This window comes from Callorhinus ursinus, unplaced genomic scaffold (assembly GCF_003265705.2).
Source record: "Callorhinus ursinus isolate GAN/ISIS: 27379988/994484 unplaced genomic scaffold, GSC_fseal_2.0 scaffold12, whole genome shotgun sequence".
NCBI classification, from domain to species: domain Eukaryota; kingdom Metazoa; phylum Chordata; class Mammalia; order Carnivora; family Otariidae; genus Callorhinus; species Callorhinus ursinus.
This window is the reverse complement of record NW_027397074.1, coordinates 70548814-70571519: the sequence shown is the minus strand read 5'-3', so window position 1 is coordinate 70571519 and position 22706 is coordinate 70548814. Positions and strand designations below refer to the sequence as shown.

Genomic DNA, 22706 nt, shown 5'->3' with positions numbered 1-22706 from the left:
TGACTGCCGCACTAGCTAAATTCACCAGCCACAGACGACTTCTCCCTGCATTCAGCGCATCAGCATTCAGCACCATGGCCAGCGCCGGAGGCAGTAGAACAAGCAGCCAGGAAAATGTAATCATTCTCTCTGTAGTTAGCCATGGGGCCCCTGATTCTTTCTCTCGTCTTTGATGCTTTTTCCCTAGGGTCCACTCAGGACCACTGTGTCTGGGTGACCATAAAGATTGACTGTGTGATGCTAACACATTCACAGATTAGCCAGTAGAGGAAGAGAAGGGAAAGCACCCCATCCCTCCACTACATATATACACAGCTCCCTCCCCTCTCTAAGAAGCTGATTGTGTTTGAGGACACTGCAAACTCCTTCCCACCCTCTGCCCTTTGGTGACTGAGAGAGCAGAGCCTGGAGCTGAGCTGTCTGGACTAAGTTCCCCCACATAGTGGCTGTGTAACCTTGGGCAAGTTACATAACCTCCCTGAACTTCAGATCCCTCGTCTGCAAAATGGAGATGATAATAATATCAACCTCACTGGGTCAGTGAGAATTAAAAACAGGAAATCTACACACCACTTATACAGTGCTAGGAACACAGAAAGTCCTCCATAAATGGTTTTGTTGTTATTATTGTTACTCTCCTTACATCATCTGGCCACACTGTTGGTTGAGCATATTCCTACCTCAAAGCCTTTTCCTTGGCTATCTCCTAGCTTAGAAGCTTTCTCCCCAAATATCCATATGGCTTACTCCTTCATTTCCTTCAGGTGATCAATGAGATCTTCCTTGGCCACACTCTATAAAATAATACCTCTCTCTCTGCTATGCCCTACCCCCACTCTCATTTTCTCTTTCTAAAATATATCACATTCTGACGTACTACATAGTATTTTTATGTTTTTGTTTTCTCTTTCCCATTTTAGAATATAAACTCTGTAAGGACATGGATTTTATTTACTTCTATATCCCTAGAGCCATTAATCAGTACCTGGCATGTCACTGGAGCTCAAAACTACTTGTCAAATACATTATTATTATCAAGATGATTATTCAGAAATGGCAGCCCATTTCCGATTCTATTTTATACAGAAACAAACTGAGACATTAAAAGAATGTGGCCCACCTATAAAATATAAATCACTAGACATCCAGAGAAAAATGAATTAAGAACAAACTTTTCAATCCATTTCACTAGGATAGCACATAAGCTGATGTAGTGTTCACATACAGCCTGAGAGGGAGGTCCCCATAGCTCCAGAAGAATCCTTGGGTAACAGTTTTCATCTTCTGCACTCCCACCCAGAAGCCAGCCTGGGGATCTGGGGAGACTGCTGAAGGCTGCCAAAGCTCTAAGGCTTCCCTACCCTGGGAGGCACACTTAAGAATCCTGCCTCCAAGGGCGTCTGGGTAGCTCAGTCAGTTAAGCATCTGACTCTTGGTTTTGGCTCAGGTCATGAGCCCAGAATCATAACATTGAACCCCACATCAGGCTCCATGCGCTGGGTGTGGAGCCTGCTTAAGACTTTCTCTCTCTGGGGCACCTGGGTGGCTCAGATGGTTGAGCATCTGCCTTCGGCTCAGGTCATGATCTCCAGGTCCTGGGATTGAGCCCCACATCAGGCTCCTTGCTCAGCAGGGAGTCTGCTTCTCCCTCTACCTCTGCCTCTGCCTCTCCCCCGGCTTGTACCCTCCCTGTTTCTCTCTCAAATGAATAAATAAAATCTTAAAAAAAAAAAAAATTTTCTCTCTCCCTCTGCCCCCCCTCCACCCCCCCACCACGCCCACTCTCCCTCTCTCAAAAAAAAAAAAAAAAAGAACCCTGCCTCCCATAGGCCTGCCTGGCTCTTCAGGTCCTGATATGGGACCTGGCTAAAGCTAGACAAGGCTCAGCATGGAGAAGGCTATGCCTCCAAAGTTCCAATATATCAAGGTTTATCTCAGCCTCTTTTACAGTAAACAGCGTCTCCATGAACCATTCTGCCCATGAACCTTGTTGCTGCCCTCCTGCCCTCTAGGAAAGGATAGTGGATATGAGACCCCTATTGCTCAGCCAGAAGGTTATCAACATGAAGGGCACAGAGTATGGATCATTCTGAATCTCTTACAAAGGATTTGCTTCTGAAATGGCCAGAATCCTCAATCTAACCCTTTTATGTAAGTTCTTGTCTCAGAGCCAAGCTGAGAGAGAAATGCGCACAATCTCCTCAAAAGGAGAAAAGCCTGATCTCAGATGAGGTCACATGAAAACTCCTGCACCATGACTGTCCTAGTGAAAAAGGGCCTCACTGGGGACAGAAAATCCAAATGTGGGCTGCTAAAGCCAACCTGAGCAGTCGGTTTTTCCAAACACTGAGTCTGGGGATGAGAGAAGTTACATCAGAACACGACAAGTTAGGAAATAGATCAGTGACAGGAAGCCCTGGCTCTGCTACGGGAGGGCCTTTAAAACCAGGCTCAATCCAGTAAAAGTGAGTCCTGTGAGGAACAGAAGACAGAGTCACAACCCAGGTCCCTATTCCCATGCCAGGCAGAAAGGAGCACCTTCCAACTGATGAAGAAGTCAGAGGAGAACCATCATGGTCCAAAAGTCAAGGGCTCCACATCACACCAAAGAATGGCATGCTGTGATTTGTATAGCACCAACTGAAGAGTTTGTTCAATCAGAATCTGGGGATGGGCTCAGGAATGTTCCTGAAAATGCTGAATGCTTCAACATCCTGCCCAGATGATTCTCATGCACACTGAGTTCTGAAAGCCATTGCCATAAATTGTTCTGTTGATGCAGAACAATTCAAATCACTCCAGCAAACCTTTTGTGAAGTCTTCCATGCTCTGGACACTGTGCCAGCAGCTGACCTTCTTGGCATATGCAGTTTTGGAGGGTGAGGATGACTTGTATGGCCTCCTATCCATACAGTGGTAGGGAATAGGCCCAGGGGAATGCTGGATCCATCAGCCGAGAAGCTTCATGGATTCAAGCAAAAGAAGAGAGAAACTATTGCTTAGTCCAGCAGAGCTGCTACCAGAGTTGGAAACTGGTAAGGTATCAGGCCTTGGGTTTTGCACCACCCTGGAGCTCATCCTCAGTGCAGCAAGCGGGAAAAGGGAAAATCCAGGACCCCTGGGAAACTGGGGCTGACCCACTCCCACGTCTCACCACATGCATCACTCTCCTATTTACCTCCGTCTTCCTTTCTACTCAGGTGTTTACGGAATCACAGACACTTACGTGTAGAGAGAATCCCAGGCCCCAGCCAGTACAGTCCTATCCTTCATCTCTGCTGTCTCCTCCTCCTCCACTAAATGGGAGGTCTGCCCAGATCCATCCAAAAGAGGCATGCACCCATCTGCATTACCTAGAACCCGAAAGGCTGTTGATCCATATCAACAGTGAGAACGTGATATATCCAAAGTCTGGACACCTAAATGGCTAGCAGAGCTGCCTCCACTTCCCCAAGAAGCACGACAAAGATTGTGTGGAAGTCCAGCTTCCCCCAGAGAATAAGGGAAGCATGTTGTATTCCCTCACACTATTTTGATGTCCTTCGATCATGCTTTCAAACTTTGCTACCCAAAAAGCACCAATACTAGAAATGGAGTCACTTATGATTTCAGCTCATCACCTCTAACTACCCTCAGGAACCACGGGTGTCAGAGAAAGTCACTGCTCCTATGCTTGTTGAGGGAGAGGCATGGAAAGGGAGTAGTCAAAGACCAAAGCCTAACGTTCTCTTCAACCTTGACCTTCATCACTGTAGATATGCCTGACATCCAAGTCATGGGCTCTTCCTTTCATCAGAGCACCCATTCATCAAGAGCAGGGCCATGTCTGTTTGGGTGCATCAATCATGTCTGTTTAGGTCATAGTTGGATCCTTTGCAAATACTCAATGAAGGGCGCCTAGGTGGCTCAGTCACTTAAGTATCTGCCTTCGGCTCGGGTCATGATCCAAGAGTCCCAGGACTGAATCCCGCATCGGGCTCTCCACTCAGCGGGGAGTCTGCTTCTCCCTCTGACCCTCCCCCATCTTGTGCTTTCTCTCTCTCTCTCGCTCTCTCTGATAAATAAATTTTAAAAACCTTTAAAAAAAAAAAAAAAGACGAACCATGAGAGACTATGGACTCTGAAAAACAAACTGAGGGTTCTAGAGGGGAGGGGGGTGGGAGGATGGGTTAGCCTGGTGATGGGTATTAAAGAGGGCACATTCTGCGTGGAGCACTGGGTGTTATGCACAAACAATGAATCATGGAACACTGCATCAAAAACTAATGATGTAATGTATGGTGATTAACATAACATAATAAGGGCACCTGGGTGGCTCAGTTGGTTAAGCGACTGCCTTTGGCTCAGGTCATGATCCTGGAGTCCCAGGATCGAGTCCCACATCGGGCTCTCTGCTCAGCAGGGAGTCTGCTTCTCCCTCTGACCCTCTTCCCTCTCGTGCTCTCTATCTCTCATTCTCTCTCTCTCAAATAAATAAATAAAATTTAAAAAAAAATAACATAATAAAAAAATCTTTAAAAAAAAACACAAATATGAAGACAATATACAAGAACTAAGCTGCAGAACTTGGCAGTCAGGCTTGACAAAGAGTGTAGAAGACATAGCTTAGACCAATTTCCCACCTGCACCATGGAAGACTGGGCCACCACAGTTGCTTCAACTACTCTCACAGACATCAACCAGCACAGTCAGCAATTTAGCAACCACCATGAATAAGAACCATTTATCGAGGACACTAAGCAGTCCTGGTGACACGGGGTCTCTCAAAAGAGGCTTAAATTCAAGATCCTATTGAGTTAAGGAACTTCAGTGAAAGAGCAATGGTTTGGACTGAAACCTAATTTGGCCATTAACACGCTGTGATCTCCTTGGCCTCTCCATCTGAATCTGAAAAATGAGAGGACTTGGCAGTGAGTATAAATGAAATCACGTCTTCACTACTATTAGAACTCTCTGGAGAGAGTATGGTATGTATGCAAGGTTGTGTTACCAAAGACATAGTCAGGTGCTTTCTAAAGTTTAGAGCTAGTATTAATGGGTAATAGTTAACTATTTCATATCTTCAAAACTGTCAAGCAGAATGTCATGGCATTGAAGGAATGGCCTGTTGGCATCTTTATTTGGATTTTCAGCATTTGTACTGGCTTCCTGATGACAGGAGACATTACTAAGTCAGTTGGTCCCAAGGATATGGACTGACTTCCCTGTCTGGTAATGCTCACTTACTCCTCTCTCTCTCTCTCTCTCCGTCTCTCTCTCTCTCTCTCCCTCCCTCCCCTTCCCTCCTTACCCCCTCCCCTCTCCCTCTATTCTGCCCTTCTCCATCAAGGTGATACCGGCAACCTTCCGTAGTTGTAGCCCCAACAGCCATAGCAGCAAAAAGCAACAGCAGCCGCAACAGCAGAAAAGGCAGCAGTGAGCAGAGCATCAGAAGTTTTCCCTTCTCTTCACTTCCAGGAATGAGAGACACAATGCCAGCTGATGGGGAGGGGGCTGGCTGCTGCAGAACCTCAGCCCTTCTCCAGGAGCCTGGCACTGGGAATAGGAGTTGCCGTGAATACACACTCCGACAGGGCAACGTCCAGCTGGCACAGAAAGTAGCACCCTCAGCACTGGTGGGAGGAGCTGGGAAGGAGCCAGCTTCTGGCTAGAGCTGAGATGTCGCCATGACAAGAGTGGGGGACCGCAAAGCCGTAAGGTAGCACCATGGAGCTGGACCCAGTCTCTAACAAGGAAATCCATCTGTCCTTGAGACTCGCGGAGAGGGAATCCTTTCCTGAAGGTCACATGGTGATGGAAAGGAAAAGCCAAATTTTTCCAAAGGACTTGGGCTCTGCTTCAGAGAACTGAAAACAGAGACAGCCAGCAAATAAACACAAGACACCAAAAGTAAACAGATTCTCTCAGCCCTTTAGGTCTTGCCAATCCGAGCAGTGCTTCTGGACAGAACACCAATATTACATATCTCATAGTACATAACACTTGGATAATGCATTAGATTTGAAAAAGCCTTCTAGAAAAGGCTTTAAGTATTGGTAGCTTTGCCCAAGATTGTAGACCCCACTCCCCTCCAAACCATCACCTATTGGTGCAAGCCCCAACATCTCTTTGGACCTGGCTATTCCTCCATAACTTTCCCCAACATCACATCCCTGAAGCCTGGGGCTCCAGAAGAGGTATCCCAGCCACTCCCATAACTCAAACCTGACCAAGATGCCCTCTGCCCTTTCCCAGCAGACACTGCAAAAACATCTGAGAAGCAAGCACCTACAGCAAGGTACAGCAAGGAGAACTGTGAGAGTGCCTGATAAACAAGCAGGGGGACTGAGGCAGGCAGGGGTTAATAGTGACCCCTGGAACCACACAGCCTGGGTTCAAGAACTAGCTCCATTCTTACCAGCTAGGTACTTGTGCATGCATTATCTAACCTCTGTACCTTAACTTCCCCTTCCAGAAAACAAAGATGCTAACAGCAGCACTGATGCCCCAGCAAGGCTGAGCCACTCAGGTGAGAGTGCAGGGCAGTGCCTAGCAGGTGCCTGGCCCCTAGCGACTGTGGAGCAACAAACAGTTCTATAATGGGGGAAGGGGTCATTTCCACAGGACAGGAGGAGGTCCACGGTCAAGGAGGAAGAGGTTTTGAACTGCAGACGGTATAGGGAACAACCATTCTTCCTATATACTTAGCAAATTTCCTAAAAAGAAATATGCTTGTGGGCACACACCCCCACTGATTTGGGGTTCCCATTCTTTTACTGAAATGCCCCTTCTCCCTCTGGTCACCGCTTTTAAAGCCCTTGAGTCCTAGGCCAGAGGGGGCCCCGATGTTCCCATAATCCCTGGGCTCCTTGGAGAAATCAGGCTCTAAGCAAAGCAGGCGGGAGAGGCAGGGGGGATTCTCCTTTCCCTTACTCCTCCTTCCCCGCCCTCCAACTCTGGGCAGAGCAGGCATCTTCCTCCCTCAGGTCCCTGACACCTGTTGGGGTGAGTGCCAAGTCTTCTCCCGCGCCTGCCCCTCCCTCCATCCTGGGATCCCCCTCCTGAGCAGTCCCTGCACCTGTATTTGTTAATCAAGCCGCAGAGGACGCAGTAATTGCCCAGCAGAAAACACGGGTGCAGATGTTAGGGAGCGCTGGGGCAAAAGCACTAAATGAGATTCTTGTTTTCCAAACAGAGCCCGAGATTTAATTACAGCCTTTCCAAGTGCTTATTAAAAACCCTTATTTTTTTCCTTATTGTTTTCCTGCATGGCGCATATTGAATCAGCCGCCACTGTTGTCTTGTTTTTGGAGCGTTCATAAAAAGAACCGATGTGGAAAATTGCAAACACAGATTGTACCCAAACAATATCTTCTCCCTTTGCTTTTCTTTCTGGCCTTTCTTCCTGCTGAATAACAACATCGGGGGTTGTATTCAGGGCACATCCGGGCTCTTTCCCAACAGCCAAAGGGGGTCTTTTTGACACGCAGGACCGCCCCTCCACCTGTCTGAGAAAAGAGTGTGGGGGCGACTGAGCTTCGCTCTGAGGCCAGTGGGAGCAGGAACACACAGCCTGCAGGAAAGGCAAGGGGAGACCTGGAATCACAGACCATCAGAGCCAAGAGGGCCCTCAGCAGGTGTGGTCATTATGTCCCCTGACAGCTCTGGTCCCTGCAGGTAAAGTGATGGGGCCAAGACAAGGCCAGACCTCCTGCCCAGCTGGCCTGGAGAACTGATATACACTGATATACACGCACTCTTGCTGCAGGAGGGGCCCACACCCAGAAAGACCCATGGGTTCTTCTTTTTAGCCCATAAATTTCCACATCGGAAAAGGGGGTTGGTCTCCTGAATGTTCCACTTGAGACTGTGCCTTCTCAAGTGGAACATTCCATCTTGATGACCAGCTGTGCTCTCCGTAAGTCCCATCACTGCTCCAAGGGGACCAGGGAAGATATGGTGCCACCCAAGTGCTCAAAATTTTATTTGCCCACCTACCTCTGAATGATGCTGCCTCAAAAAGCTGTTTCCCAGGCCTTTCTCAGACCATTTCCATGGGGCAAAGTCCTAAGGATGCACCAGGAAAAAGAGACTGGAGCTCTCTGGGTATCCCCAGGTCTCCACCAGATCTACCCTACTACCCTCACCTATTTTCCCCACTCACTGTCACCACCACCGCCTCTTGGATCTGGAGCCCAGCTTCTGAAAGAGAGGTATCTTCTCACTCCATGGCACCTTCCCTCCCTGCTGCTCTACTAACAGGAATGGGGGTAGGGGGTGCACTTAGTACCAATTCAGAGGAGCAATACAGGCATGGCGGATGTTTCTCAGTGAACAATGTATAAGATTCTGTCCCTTCCTTCTGTCCCGTTTCTGGTACTCCACCACCAGCGGCCGGCCTCCCACCCTCCATTCTGGTCATGGTCCCAAGTTGCCATGTCAGGAAAACAGGGAAGAGTAAGGAAATGGAGCCTGTTCCTCCGTCCCTGCGCCATGTCAGAACCCCACTGAACTCAGACTCTGCTCAGATCCCTCCCAGCAGAGGAGGGGACTGTCTGTGCTTAGATAATGGGCCTCAGGCCTCAGCCGTGTGACTCCAGAGGAGAACTCTTGATTTCCTCCTAAAGTTCCTCCTGAACTCCTCCGTCCTCCAGACCCTATTTCTCAGCCTCACCTGAGGACAGGAGCTGGGGCAGGAGGGACTCAGGGAAGAGAAAACAATTGGCAGATTCCTTCATCACAGAGAGTGGAGGCCACAAGAGAACTCAAGGGTCACGGCAGGCAGGGCACCTCAGCCTTTGGAGCTACGGGGCACACAGGAGCCTGGGTGAAGTGTAGCAAGACCAACAACTTTGGAAATCTGGTGTTTCTGCTGAAACTCCCCAGGGCTAACATCCCCAACCGAATCAGGGAACTCTGGAACAAAAAGACTATGCCAGATGCTCCAACTGAGTCTCAATTTCCATTTCTCCCGTCTATCTCCAGGGCTTACAAAGCTAAAAACTCCACCTCCGAGTCTTGTAGCTCAGCTCAGGTTCTGCCGCTTTGATGCATTTCTGCCAGATTTGGAGATTTGCCCACAGGGACCATGTCTCTGCAAAGCTCAAACAAGCAGGGCCAAGCAGATGCAACTGCTGGCGGTGGCTGGACCCCAGGATCCACAGTCACATCATCTTCAAGGGTGTGGGGCAGCTGTGACAGTGACAGCGGACGCAGTCACCATGGCAGAAGCTTCCTGACCCTGGCCTTGACTCCATTCTTCAGGCTCTTACGGTGATTTTGTAAAATTCTAATTCTCTATATAAAATTCCTTTCTGCTTGAGGGGCGCCTGGGTGGCTGTCGGGGAAGTGTCTACCTCAGCTCAGGTCAGGATCCCAGGGTCCTGGGATTGAGCCCAGCACTGAGCCTGCTTCTGCCCCTCCCCCCTGCTCATTCTTTCTCTCCCTCTCTCTGTCTGTCTTAAATAAATAAAATCTTTTAAAAAAAAAAGTTCCTTTCTGGGCGCCTGGGTGGCTCAGTTGGTTAAGTGTCTGCCTTCGGCTCAGGTCATGATCCCGGCTCAGCAGGGAGTCTGCTTCTAACCTACCCCCTTCTTGTGCTCTCATTCTCAAATAAATAAATAAATAAAAATTTTTTTAATTCCTTTCTGCTTGAAATACCTACAATGGTTTCTGTTTCCTGCCTCAAATGCTGACTGACACACAGTCTCTAGAGATCTTTGTATCCATTTTGCAGATGAAGCTCAGAGAAGTGAAGTAACTTCTCCAAGGTCCCACAGCACCTTAGAGACAGAGCAGGGACAGGATTCAACCTTCTGCTCTAATCCAGAGTTCATGTCAGTGGCAGATGAAGAGAAAAATGACTCTCTCCTTCAACCTCCCTTTCCTTGCTCCCCCAGCCCTGCCCCCGAAGGCCCCTGTTCGTGGTCCATGTGTGCACATGCGGGCATATGTAAATCCCCAAGCACAGCCGTATGTGTGCTGGCACACATTAACGCAGGACATGCCAGTACTGAGGCGCTTTGTCCTTGCAGCCACCAAAGGCCCACGTGGCTCAGCGGCAACCTTTGTGCTGCAGCTCTATTAAAGTTCTTTCGGGGAACAAGCTTTCATTTCATGGACAATTCAGAATCTCCGTTCAGAGGAAATTGATGTTTTGCCAGGCATTTTCCCACTGGAGGGATGGTCAGAACTTACGGTAAGAGCAGATACAGACAATGTAAGTCAGCAGCTTAGAACAACAAATAGAAAAGCTGAACCAATGAAAAAAACCTCTGAAGGTGATGTAGCTAAAAAAAATGTGTCTTCCTCAGGAAGCTGTTAACAGCCTGTCACCTGGGGCCCACGGGAGAGATCCACCAGCCAAAGTCAAACTCAGACGGGGTTCACACAGACGGATCCCAGAAGCCCCAGGGTAGGCTTCCAGCTGGACGCCACTTGGACTTTAGAAAGTTGTGGCCAAGACTTTGGCTGGAGCAGAGCTTCCTTCCAAAAATGGAGACTCATCCACCTTAGGGAGATGATGATGCCCACTGGGACAGCAAACAGGGGAAGGGTGTGTGGAGAAGGAGGGGGTGGGAGGAGATCCCACCAGGGAGCAGTCCATTATTTCCCTCTCCCTCCCCCAGCTCTCCTTTTCTAAGATGTGCTGTATTAGAACAATCAACCTGGCCTGCTTCAAGAAGATTCCCCAGCTCTACCAGCCCCTGACCCTAGGGCAGGCCATCTCTCAGCCCAAAGGATGCCCTCCTACTCAGCCTTCCCCTATCCTTCTCCAGACCCACAGCTCCTGGGGCCCCATAGTCCTTTGTCTTCAAGGCCAATGTATAGACCAGACCTACCCAGGCGAACACTTTCATCAGACTTTATCAGAATGAAACAATTATAATAAGAATAACGCAGGGGGCGCCTGGGTGGCTCAGTTGTTGGGCGTCTGCCTTCGGCTCAGGTCATGATCCTGGGGTCCTGGGAGTGAGCCCCGCATCGGGCTCCCTGCTCCACAGGAAGCCTGCTTCTCCCTCTCCCGCTCCCCCTGCTTGTATTCCCTCTCTTGCTATGTCTCTCTGTGTCAAATAAATAAATAAAATCTTTTAAAATAATAAAAATAAAAATAAGAATGCAGGATGCACAAGTGCGTGCATGTGTTTATACGTGTGTGTGTGTGTGTGTGTGTGTGAGGTTGCCAATTGTCCTTTCAGAATGACCTTCTATTCTGAGATTATTCCCTTCCTGAGAACAGTCCCCTTTCCACATTAAAATATCCTTTCTTGGGGCACCTGGGTGGCTCAGTCACGTAAGGATCTGACTCTTGTTTTCAGCTCAGGTCATGATCTCAGGGTCATGGGATCAAGCCCTGCATGGGCTCCACACTGAGTGTGAGGCCTGCTTGGGATTCTCTCTCTGCGCCTCCCCACCCTGCTCTTGCACGCTCTCTCTCTTTAAAAATAAACAAATAAATAATAAAAAAATAAAATATCCTTCCTTTTTTTTAGAGAGATCTATTTACTTACTTTAGAAAGAGAAAGCACACACACTAGCGGGGGGGTGGGGGAGAGGGAGGGGTAGAGAGAAAAGGAGGGGGGGCAGAGGGAGAGGGAGAGAATCTCCAGCAGACCCCTCCACTGAACACGGAGCCCCACACAGGGTTCCATCTCATGATCCTGAGATCATGACCTGAGCCAAAATCAAGAGTTGGACACTTAATCGACTGAGCCGCCCAAGTGTCCCTAAAATATTCTTTCTTTTGTGAATAGGTAATAATAGTAATAGTGCTTTTATTATGGTTGTTGTTTTAAGGCCATGTTTCTTTTCCTTTTTTTTGCCTTCCAAATTTGTATTTAAATTCTGTTAGTTAACATGTAGTATAATATTGGTTTCAGGAGCAGAATTTAGTGATTCATCTTATATAAAACACCCAGTGCTCAACACAACAAGTGCCCTCCTTAATACCCATCCTTTTCTTTTTTTAAATTCTCACTTGACAGGGACACCTGGCTGGCTCAGTGGGTAGAGCATGTGAGTTCAAGCCCCATGTTGGGTGTAGAGTTTACTTAAAAAAAAAAAAATTCAGCTCCTTCGTATTAGTCCCAGTTGGTAGGCTGGTTGGTTGATTTTTATTTTTTACTGGTCTGTGCAGTATAGAGGCCACAACTCACCCCCCAACCTTTGTAAGACTGAGGCAGAGGCCCTTCCCTCCCTTCAGGGACCTGCTTCCAGTACCTTTCTCATAAGGCATCAGGGAGCCAGAACTGGGAGTCTACTGACCCTTGCCGCCTTCCTAAGAAAATGATGGGCACCTGAGACCCCATCACACTCAGAGGGTCCCACCTTCATGTCCACCTATACCATCTCCTTCCAGACATAAACCAACAGCTTTGGCACAGTTCGTGTTAGTCATTGCCCCCAGGGAAGCTTAAATTCTTATAAAGGGCTATCAGTGAGTATGTGAGATAGGAGTGCCGTCTCAAAACCAAGCCTGTCCTCTCTTAAGGCTCTCGGCTCTGAGTCAGGCACCAGCCAGGCAGGTAGAACAAGTGTATGATTAGCCTCAACTTTCCCTCTGCCCTAGCTCCCCACTGCCTGCAGGGTTCCCTCTGCTGCTCCCATCTGCCTCTAGCTTTATCTCTGTTTGTAATTCAAATGCACAATCAGCCAAAGACCACTCTGAGAGCTGCTTCCTTCCTGGAACCACCAACGCCCCAGACAACCCCAGAGTCCTCACCACTGACTCCACATCATGTGTAAGCTGAAGCCGGATCCCTGAAGGACTCCTCCCACACTGGGCTCCTCTAACACCCCAGAGCCCCAGACCCAGGCAACGCAAGGCTACAGGGATGGCCTCTCCATGTAGAGGGGTCCCTGCTGAGTTTTTCCCACCCTCTCCTGCAGCCAACCACACTAGCAAACTGCACATTCTTTTATGCTTCCCCAGGGAGTAAATTAGACTACTAGGTATTCCAGGCCCAATTTTTTTTATGTGAAATACATAACTACTCATTTAGTGTGCACTATTCTTATTCCCATTTGATAGCCTGGAAATAAGCACAGAGAAGTTAGGTAACTTGTCCCAAGATCACATTGCTCATAGATGGAGAAACTGGGATTTGAACCCAGCAGTCTGGCTCAAGAGTCCATGCTCCCACCTCTGTGCTTGACACATGATGAGCCTTCTGGGACCCAGAAGCTAGGACAAAGGTAGGACTCGGGAAAGACAGAAATCAAAGACCCATTTCATGCCAAGCCCCATGCAGGTCCTGCCAAGGGACCTCTCAGATTCTCAGGGATGTGGAAATTACTAAGTAGCTCTGTGAACTCTGTTAACCTGCTCCAGAAAGCATGTGAGAGACCTCTCTTCACTCAGCACCCTCTTGTTGTCGATAAGACTTCTAGGGGATCCCAGGAAAACTTCCACAGGCAATCTACAACTTTAGAGCAGATCTGGGCAGGATCCCCACCCCTCTCTCACTGTCAAAGCCACCTTCCCAGACCCACCACAGCCTGCACTCACTCTCCAGGGTACCCCCCGGCATCTCTGAGGCCCATAGAGTTTAGGGGACCACACAACAGCCAGTGGCCCTCAGCAAGCCCCTGTGCAAATCAGAAAACAGTGCCCCCCTCAAGAGTGAATAAAGTCCCATACTTGGTGAGCAGAATGCAGGCTATGTTCCAACACCCTCTTGCTACCAAGCAGGTTCCCCCATGCACAACCATATACTTATTTTGGGGAAGGACATTCCAGGCAAAGAGAACAGCAAGAGCAAAGTCAGGCTACTGTGTGACAAACAGATGTGAGGGTAGACAGGGAAGCCAAAGGACCATGCAATTATCAAGAAATGAGCAAGACCTGGACCAGGGTGGGTGGAGGAAAGGGTAGGAAGGGGTCGGAATCTGTATATACTTTGAAAGCAGACCTGGTGACTGGATGTGGAGAATGAAAAAAGGAGTCAAAGAAGACTCAGTGATTTTTAGCCTGAGCCATGGAAAGATGAACTTGCCACTTATTACGATGAGAAAATTGGAGGAGGAGCAGGTTTGGAATGGAAGATGCGGAGTTCAAATTTGTCATGGTAACTCTGGGATGCCTAGTAGATATCTAGCAGAGGTGTCAAAGAGTCAGCTGGATAAAAATACACACCTGGTGCAGTATGGAGTGGTCAGCATAAAGCTGGCACTTTCATGAGACTAAACGAGGTCACTAAGGGAGCTAGCACAGAGAGAGAAGAGACCAAGAACTGAGCCATCAATGGCTGGAGGTCCAAAAGATAAGGAGAAACCAAACAGAGTCGGAAAAGGAGCAGCCAACAAGGGAGGAGGTGTCCAGAAGCCACATTAAGGGTTTCAAACAGGAGAGCATGGTCAGTGGTGCCCAGTGCTGCTGATCACTCAAGATTAGGGAGAAGTCCTTGGATGAGATCACTTAACTTCCCAGGCACTATTTTCTCCATTTGTCCAACAGGGATAGCATAGTACCTATCTCATCAGGTGGCTGTGATGAGCTGTTCTGTTGAAAACAGAAAGTAACTCCAAGTGCCTGTCACTGCGCCTGGCAATGGCAAGTGATAGTTATGCGTAAGTAGCATTAGATACTCAGCTAGTTCCTCTCCTCCTCTACTCTTCAAATGTCAAAAGAAGGAAAACGAGGGAGGGGGCAGGTTCCTATAAGCAAGGAGCGGGGAAGAGAGTTGGAAACCCTTTTGGGATTCTAGCCACTACCTGCTTCTTTTTCCCAGGCTTTAAAACATTGCTTGGAAGCCTTCTCCCCAGGATGTCACCAAAGCCCTACAAAGAGCGTGAGGACCAACGGGGAGATAAGGGAAGTATAACCTCGAGGAGAACTCCAGCAACGCGCTGGAATTCACTAGCCCTAGCACTGCTGGAGCAGAGCAAAGTGATGGATCGGAGCACACGGAGGTGTGGGGGATGTGGAGGGAGGGGGCAGGGAGGGGAGGCTTTCCTGGACAATAGCGCCCAGCGTGTGGCCATGACGCTACCAGTGGGCAGTATCAGGGTACTCCCATAACCTCCACAGCCCCTCCCAGCAAACTCTCTCCTGGCCTCCAGTGACAATGCCTCACCTGATTATGATCTGCTTGCTGCACCCTCCCACCCAGCACCTTCAGCATCCTCCTTGCCCTTCAGATCTCAGCACACAAGCCACTTTGTACATCCCACAGGTAGGGCAGGGCCCAGGCCCATTCTTTATGGCCTCATGCACTTCTGGTTCCCATAGCTACCCCTCCTAGCAGGTCAGAACTGAGACGTGCCTTCTCCCAGGGCTGCCCGGCCTCACTCCCCAGCCTGACAGGTACATGTTGTTAGGCATACACAACTCCCTTTTCCTCTGCTCTGGGTTAAGGTGGCTCAGAGTCACAGGGGTCTCTTATCTGAGCCAAATGCCTTCACTCATCTCAGCATTTTTGCCCCAATTACTTCCAATCTGCCAGGCCAAACCCAAACTTGCTCTGGGTTGCCATGGTAACTCATTTCACCAGCACATGGGCCTTGACCCCTAGGGCTAAGAGACTAGGGTTTGTGCTTTCAACTCTTCGGGACAGCCACCACTGAGGCCCCCAGACAGGCAGGACACTAAGGTGAAAGCACCTATGGAGCTGGCACTGGCCCTGCTGGAAATTTCTTAAATAAAATATTCCTGCAATAAAGAAATCCATGTAGGCAGGTAAGAAATAAGACATTTTCCAAATCTGCCTACTTTTCTCTGGTCCTGTCTGGCACCAGCCCAGTCCAGGCCACCAGCTTCTCTCTCCTGGACCAGGCTAATGGCAGACAGGGCCAGAAGAATGTGGAAGCAGCCTCCTGACAGGTCCCCCTGATACCAGGAGTGGCCCTACAACCCCTTCTTCACCCACAGCCACAGATCATTTTGTAATGGAAATGGCTTCTATTAGCAACCACCACCACCACCACCCCCCCGCCCCGCCCTTGCATACTTTCTACCTGCTGCTGAGTGTGCTCTTGCTGTTTGAGCCCTGGAGGGTGGGGAGAGGGGTAAGAGATGTCCAACCACATCACAGCACACCCAGCCCCCCTCCTCCTCCTGGGGAGGAATGAGCTCCAGCACCCCCTCATGCAGGCTTCTCCAGTCTCTACAGCCGATTCCCTGAGGGCCTCCTCCACTTCACTCAGATTCAGGGATGCATTTTCCACAGAGAGGGGAAGGAAAATCCACAGTATTCTCCCGCCAGAACTTTAACTCCATAGTTCTGAAAATTATCTTGACTTCTCCCTTGTCTGTTGCTTAAATAAACTGGGGGTGGGGATGGGCGTGTGATAGTAGTTGGCAATGGGGCCTCTGGAACCTTCTGTAAGAATGGTAGGAGTACCTATTATTTTCAGGTTTGAGGCCTACCTGCAATCCTGCAAGCCGAAGCAACTGGAGAAGCATCATTGGGCAAACTCTTACATTGCCTCTTTGGAACTGAAGTGACGTAGCGACGGTCACCCATGTTCCATGTCCTGTCATTCAGTCAGTCACACATGGAATTCCTCAGCTCTGTGTCCTGCAGAGAGGCTCTGTGTTAGAGATACAGAAGTGAATAAAGACAACGACCCCTGTCTTCAGGGAGCGGAGAACGGCTAATCTACATGATAGACCCTGAAGGACGGGAAGGATCAAGCATGGGAGAGAGTGCAGGGCACCCAGTTTAGCTGGGGGGAGAGGGGGTATCAGGGAAGGCTCTCCAGATTAAGTGGTAACTAAGAGGGGCCCTGAAGGCTGAACAGGAATTCGCTAGGCAAAGGGGATAAGAAATCTAGATGAAGGGCACAGCACTTGCAAAGGCCCAGAGGGCAGAGAAAAGTACGTTTGGGGAATTACAGGAACTTCAGAGTGGCTGGATCACACAGAGCAGGGCAGGAGTGAAGGGTGAGGGATAAAGGGGTAACCAGGACTGGAGAGCTGGCCACAGCCTGATCATGAAGGGCCTCATCCCAGGGCAGGACTTTATCCTGAGGACAACAGGCAGCTTCTAGAGAGTGTCTAGCAGAGGCCGATAAAACCCTTTCTCCAGTTACTACAAAAGACTGCACGGCTGTAGGTGGGGAAGGGGTTGTAGGGCCGCTCCTGGAGTCAGGGAGACCCATCCAGAGGCTGCTCCCATATTTTTCTGGTCCTGTCTGCCATTAGCCTAGACCAGGGGAGAGAAGCTGGTGGCCTGGACTGGGCTGGTGCCAGAGAGGACCAGAGGAAGGTGGGCAGATTTGAGAAACGTCTTGTTTCTTACTGGCTTATGCTGTTGCTGGAAAAGCAGCCAGACCCAGCACCACTGCAGCAGCGTGCTCTGGGAGGAGGGCAGCAGGAACGCTGACTTGGATGGGTGGTGGGAAGAGGTGTACACTGGACGAGACCAGGCTGCCTTTTATTCCCTAAAGGGGCTGGAAAGCCAGGCTCTGTGTGAGATGGCATGAGGGGATGGGATAGGAGTCTCATCCTGGTTTCTCTGTATCCCTCTCAATTCAGAATGTTCAACAAACCACATCCATCAGGAAAGAACATAATTTGCGTCTCATGTGGGTCTGGAGAAATAAGGGCACTGGGGAGTGTAACCATGGAAAAGTTCCTCCCAAGGTCAGAAGATGAGCTTCTAGGCTCCTCCCCTTCCTCTCTGCCCCATCGCTCCCCTCCCCATGTTATTTTGATTATAAATTATTAAGCATCTGGATCAAAGTTCAGCACTAAGGTCAGTCATGCTAATGCTAAATCTACACCAAGCCACTTCCAAATAACCAGAGAAGACAGAACGGGTACAACATCTGGCTAGAGCGTTTTCTTCCATTATTCATTAGAATGTGTGCTTTGGCCTCCTGAAGGCACAGCACACATTCGGATGCAAAACAAGGCTGACTTAGCCAGCACACATGGCACCCCCAGCACTACTCGGCTTTGGACAAGAACACAGCTCACAGCTCTGAATCTTGAAATTGTATTTCTGCCCAAGCTGCCTCCACAACAAGCCCCAATCCAAGAGCAAAGTCTCATTCCCTTTTGGTTCCTAAAATGATCTGTTTTCCTCTCTCCCCTCCTCCCTCATCGTTCCTGTTTCCTGCTCCTTGGGTCTAAATATTTATGACATCATGACTCATTAACATTCCTCCCAGGACATCTTTAATAAATATGCAGAGAGGGGAAAGCCTCTGCTTGAATATTAAATATTAAATTTGTAAGACATATAATCCTCCTAATTAAGTTGAATTTAGTCTTGTGCATTAGATTAAGAGAATGGGAAAAGGAGCAGTAACTACCAAAAAGCCCAGGGACCCAGCTGCAGGCTCAGCCATTTTAAATTCTAGCAGTTCCATCCTCTGCTCCTTGGGACATACAGCCCGACAGCATCTCTGGGGCCAAAGCCAGTCAGCCAGGTAGGCTCAGAAAGGATTCCCCTTTCACTTGATCCCCATTCCCTGCAAACAGGCTGGACTCCAATCCTTGATATCCAGCTAAAGAGATGGAACCTCCAGCATCTCGAGGAATCTGGGGAGCCTGGCCCTGCAACCCCCACCGAAAGGTGAGGTCTCCAGCCCCTGGGACAAACCACCCTATCCCAGAGCCACTGCCCAGGACACACATTCTCCAGGCTTCCTTCTCCACAGAGACACCGAGGTGCCCTTGAGTTTAGGTAGTTCTGGGTTACAGCATTTCATGATGGTATTTGCCCAAAGCATTTTCACTGTTGTTAAGGCCTGCTCCTCCCTGGCCTGTTTAATATCCCTAAAGGGTCCTTCCCACGGTACCCTTTCCCCTCCCTCACACATACCTCCTGGGCCAGTCTGTGCCACCTACCCTTTGCCTGGAAAGAGTCACTCCTGTGGCATCACTCTCTTATTTACTCAACCCGTATTTTTTGAAGCCCCACTATGCACCCAGTCATCTTTCAAATTCTACAAGGAACACCAGAATAAAATAGGTCCTGCCCTCTGAGAGCCAGCTGTCCACCAGCTGAGTTGAGAAAAAGGGTGGCCCATTAGACCAGGACTATGGATTCCCTGTGGGAGGGGAGTGGTGGGAGGAGAGCCAGAGAAAAACCTTCCAAAGCACAGGCCCAGCGCAGGGCCCTAAGCAGGCGCCAAGGTCTGGTGCCAAGGGTGGTGCTAAGGGACCAAGTGTGTTGAAGGGACCGGAGCAAAGAGTTAGGAAGAGTTAGGCGGGGGCTTCTCAGTGGCGGGGTAAGTTGAATGGACATGCATGGGTGGGCAAGGCCTAGAGAAACAAAAGGGACAGAGACATTTCAAAGGGTGTCAACCAGCCCAAGGAGAGAAACCTGAAACAGATATGACACAATCAGTTCACTTAGGGGTAAGATTATGCTCCATGCTGGGAAACCTTGTGGGGCCTAGCGGTAGGGCACAGAGGGCAGGAACAGTCTTCCTTCTGGCCCTTCTCAGGGCATCAGTCACTGCTGGAGAGGAGACTCTGACTTTGTAAAGAAAAGCCTCTGCCTACCTGTGCCCTCACGTGACACTGCTCCTCCGGGGCTGCTTTCCCGGAATCGATGGGAAGTGGCTGCTTGCGTAGGCTAGCTTTCACTGGTAATGGGAGAGTAAACAGCCTCTGGCCCTTTTTGCAAAGGAGAAAAGCAGAAAGTGCTCTGAATTCCAAACGGAAAAACAGATCAAAAAAAGGGTGGGGCATCCCTGAGACACAAGGGGTGGGCAGCAGCCTCCGCTCCCAGGGACAGGGGATCCAGGAGGTCCTTGCTGCTCAAAGCCAAGTGGGGGCAGGGAGTCGTGGTGCATTGTTGCTATGCTCAGGACAAAAAAAAAAAAAAAAAAAAAAAAAGGGAACAGAGTTACTACTGCCCTCTCCAGGAGCAAGTGAGTGCAGGGAGAGCTCAGCTTGGGTAAGAGCTTGAAGCTGATGAAACCCAAAGGAAATACAGTGCCCATAGAGCAAGCAGGATCTGGTCTTCGATGCGGCTGGCTTTGGGTAGCTAGAACAATGCTCCAGGAGCTGAGGCTTCTCCACACAAGAAAGGAAGCACAAGAAAGGAAAGAACGACACCTCTTTCTCATATACCTGTAATGCCCACCCAGAAGCAGACTGGGTGAAAAGTGAAATCAACAGTATGATCCCAGCAATGCCTTATAAATATGCATGCGAAAAAACTGGAAGGAAACACACCTAAGCATTTGCAGTGGTTATCTCTAGGTCATAGCATTGTGGGTGATTTTTCTGTATCTTCCCCATCAGCCCTCGCCCTTAATTACTTTATTACTCTTAAAGAGCCTGTGTGCTATAAATCCTTAAGCCTGCAGGCCCCTGCTGCATTTTCAATGACCAGTCTGAAAGCATGTTGTCGATAACTTCTTAGGAAAGAGTGAAGAACAGACACAGGCTGCGACCGCAGGAAGCAGCTCCAGACACGAAGGAGACAGGCAGCTACAGGCTGGACACGGGTCAGTTGGTCAGTAGCCTCAGAGCCAGGCCCAGAGCCATACCTGAAGACTGCAGGTGGAGATCACACCAAAATAGGAAGCCTTTGCTGAGAACAGGGAGGAGCCAAGAAGGCTAAGAAAGGAAAGCATTGATCTCAAGAAATCCTGCTTAAGGAGCTGGTGCTGGTCTAGGAAGGGAATCTGATATGTAGAGAAGGGGAGTAGTGGGGTACAGGATTAAAGGCGCATGTGCAAAAGTGGGGTGGGGGTGTGCCTGCGTCTGGTGGAAGACACAGCAATTAGCCCCCAGGAAGGAAAGCAGAATATGAGGATGGGAAGGTCTGGGACAGAGTTGAGCCTTTCTCAGGTTCATCCGTCAAAACTGCACTCATCTGAGCTGCGCTCCACCGGGAGCCGGGGCCGGCAGAGCCACCCAAGGCCTTCTGGCATTTCCTCCCATGTCTGCATCCATTATGTTTGCTGATGTTCTCGGGAATTGGATTTTAGACTCCTGGGTGGGAAGGGACAGGGATAACAGGATTACAGCACTTCCTGTATCTTCAACATACACACACAGAGACTCATAGCAGGAAGGTGAGATCCTGCAGGAGCCAGCTCTGAGCAGCCTCAGAGTCCCCCTCCCCCAGAGACACGCCATGGGACACATGTGAGCAGCTGCTTCCCAAAGCATCTGTGGTCATCCTGCAGGGCTCCTGGGTCCTCTCAGCAGCCCCTCCCTCATCTTCCAGCCCATGAGAAGCAGCTTCAAGGTAAAATGGGGAGGCTGGGTGCAGGGATATGTCAGAGTTGTCCCTCACTACCCACACCCTGTGACCTCAAGGCTGACTTGGCTTGGATCAGTGGCACCCAAGCAGACAAGCTTGCCAAGAGCCCACTTCAGCGTCAGAGATGGCACAGGTGGTATAAAGCTCTGCATTCATTCATCCTACAGATTTTTGTTGAGTGTGGGCCACTGATGGAAAAGGTCACTGTCCTCACTGAGCTCACATTCTATTGGGAGACAGAAAACACAAAATAAGCATAGACGTGAGCAAAATCTTATCTCCCCAACCTCTTAAGGTTGGGGTGTCCCAGGGCTCAGTCCTCGGGCCTCTCCTCTCCTCTTGCCTTCTCTGTCTCTACCGACTTATGAGTGACCTGGTGTCTCCCCTAAAACCAGACTTATAGCCAAATGTCTACTCAATATTGCCACTTGGATATATATAAAATTATTTCAACTTAACATATTTAAAACTAAATTCCCAATCCTCCCCTCCTCAACCCCAAATTTACTCCCTCCGATAAATCCCCCATCTCAATTCATGACAATGCAATCCTTCCAGTTGCTGAGGCCTAAGATCTTGAAGTCACCCTTGACTACCTGCTTTTTCCCACACCCCAGATCCAGCTTCTCAAGAAATCCCACTGGCTCTACCTACAGAATGTAATCAGAATCGAGTCACTCCCCCTCACTCCACCACAATTCGGAGACCACCACCTTCTCTCACCTAGGTCACTGCAATGGACTCTGAAATGTTCTCTCTGCTTCCAGGCCTTACCCCTACAGTAGCTCTCAACCCAGCAGCCAGAGGGATCTTACGTGGTGGCTGTCACACCTCAGGAACTGCCCAATAAACAGTTACTTGCAGATGGCCAGGCAAATAGGGAGGATCCAGGATCTAACACTAACCCCCATCTAATGGGGGCAGAACAGGCCCTGGAGGATGTGCCGCTGCTTTAGGGACCAGCAGAAAGAGTTCTGTCCAGAGGGCAAGCTCCGTATCTCAAGGGCACAACAATCTCTGGCAGAAGTCCAAATAACAGCAACTAGAAGAAAATCCAAGGCAGAGATATGGGGTGTTCTAGGGAAAAGGGCACAACACGGGGACACTTGCTCAGGGGAGTCCCAGCAAGCAGGAAAGCAGCATGGAGAGGAAAAGGTTCTTAGACAAAATCACTAGCCCACCTGAGATTAGAGCTCCTAAGGAAATCCTCCACATCACTTTAATATTGACTTACTCCAACCCCAAAGGCAACAAAGTCTCCCCTTCTGCCCCTGTCTCAAAGAGCCACAATCAACACTGACACCAAAGACACTAAGGGGATGGGGAAGGATGTAATGCCAGGAAAAGTAAAAGACTGACGCCTGAAATCCTGACACTAATTGCTTGAGGATACAAGGGTCGGGCTGCCTGGCTTTTCCTCTTAGATGGTCATCAGCAGGGGCGCCTGGGTGGCTCAGTCGATTGGGCAACCAGCTCTTGGTTTCAGCTCAGGTTATGATCTCGGCATCACTGGATCAAGCCCCATGCAGAGCTCTGCGCTCACTATGGAGTCTG

The 22706-nt window shown here is 49.4% G+C and overlaps 1 long non-coding RNA gene across 3 annotated transcripts in view; it reads right to left on the bottom strand.

Moving 5' to 3' along the window:
• Positions 1-22706, bottom strand: part of LOC141373905 (uncharacterized) — a 403382-nt gene that overhangs the window by 302861 nt on the left and 77815 nt on the right. For 2 of the 3 annotated variants that reach the window (XR_012380328.1, XR_012380329.1), the window contains one exon: positions 16346-16496. This is a non-coding gene — a long non-coding RNA (uncharacterized lncRNA). Of the gene's footprint in view, positions 1-16345; positions 16510-22706 lie in introns of all 3 variants that reach the window. The other variant, XR_012380327.1, reaches the window with a different exon arrangement.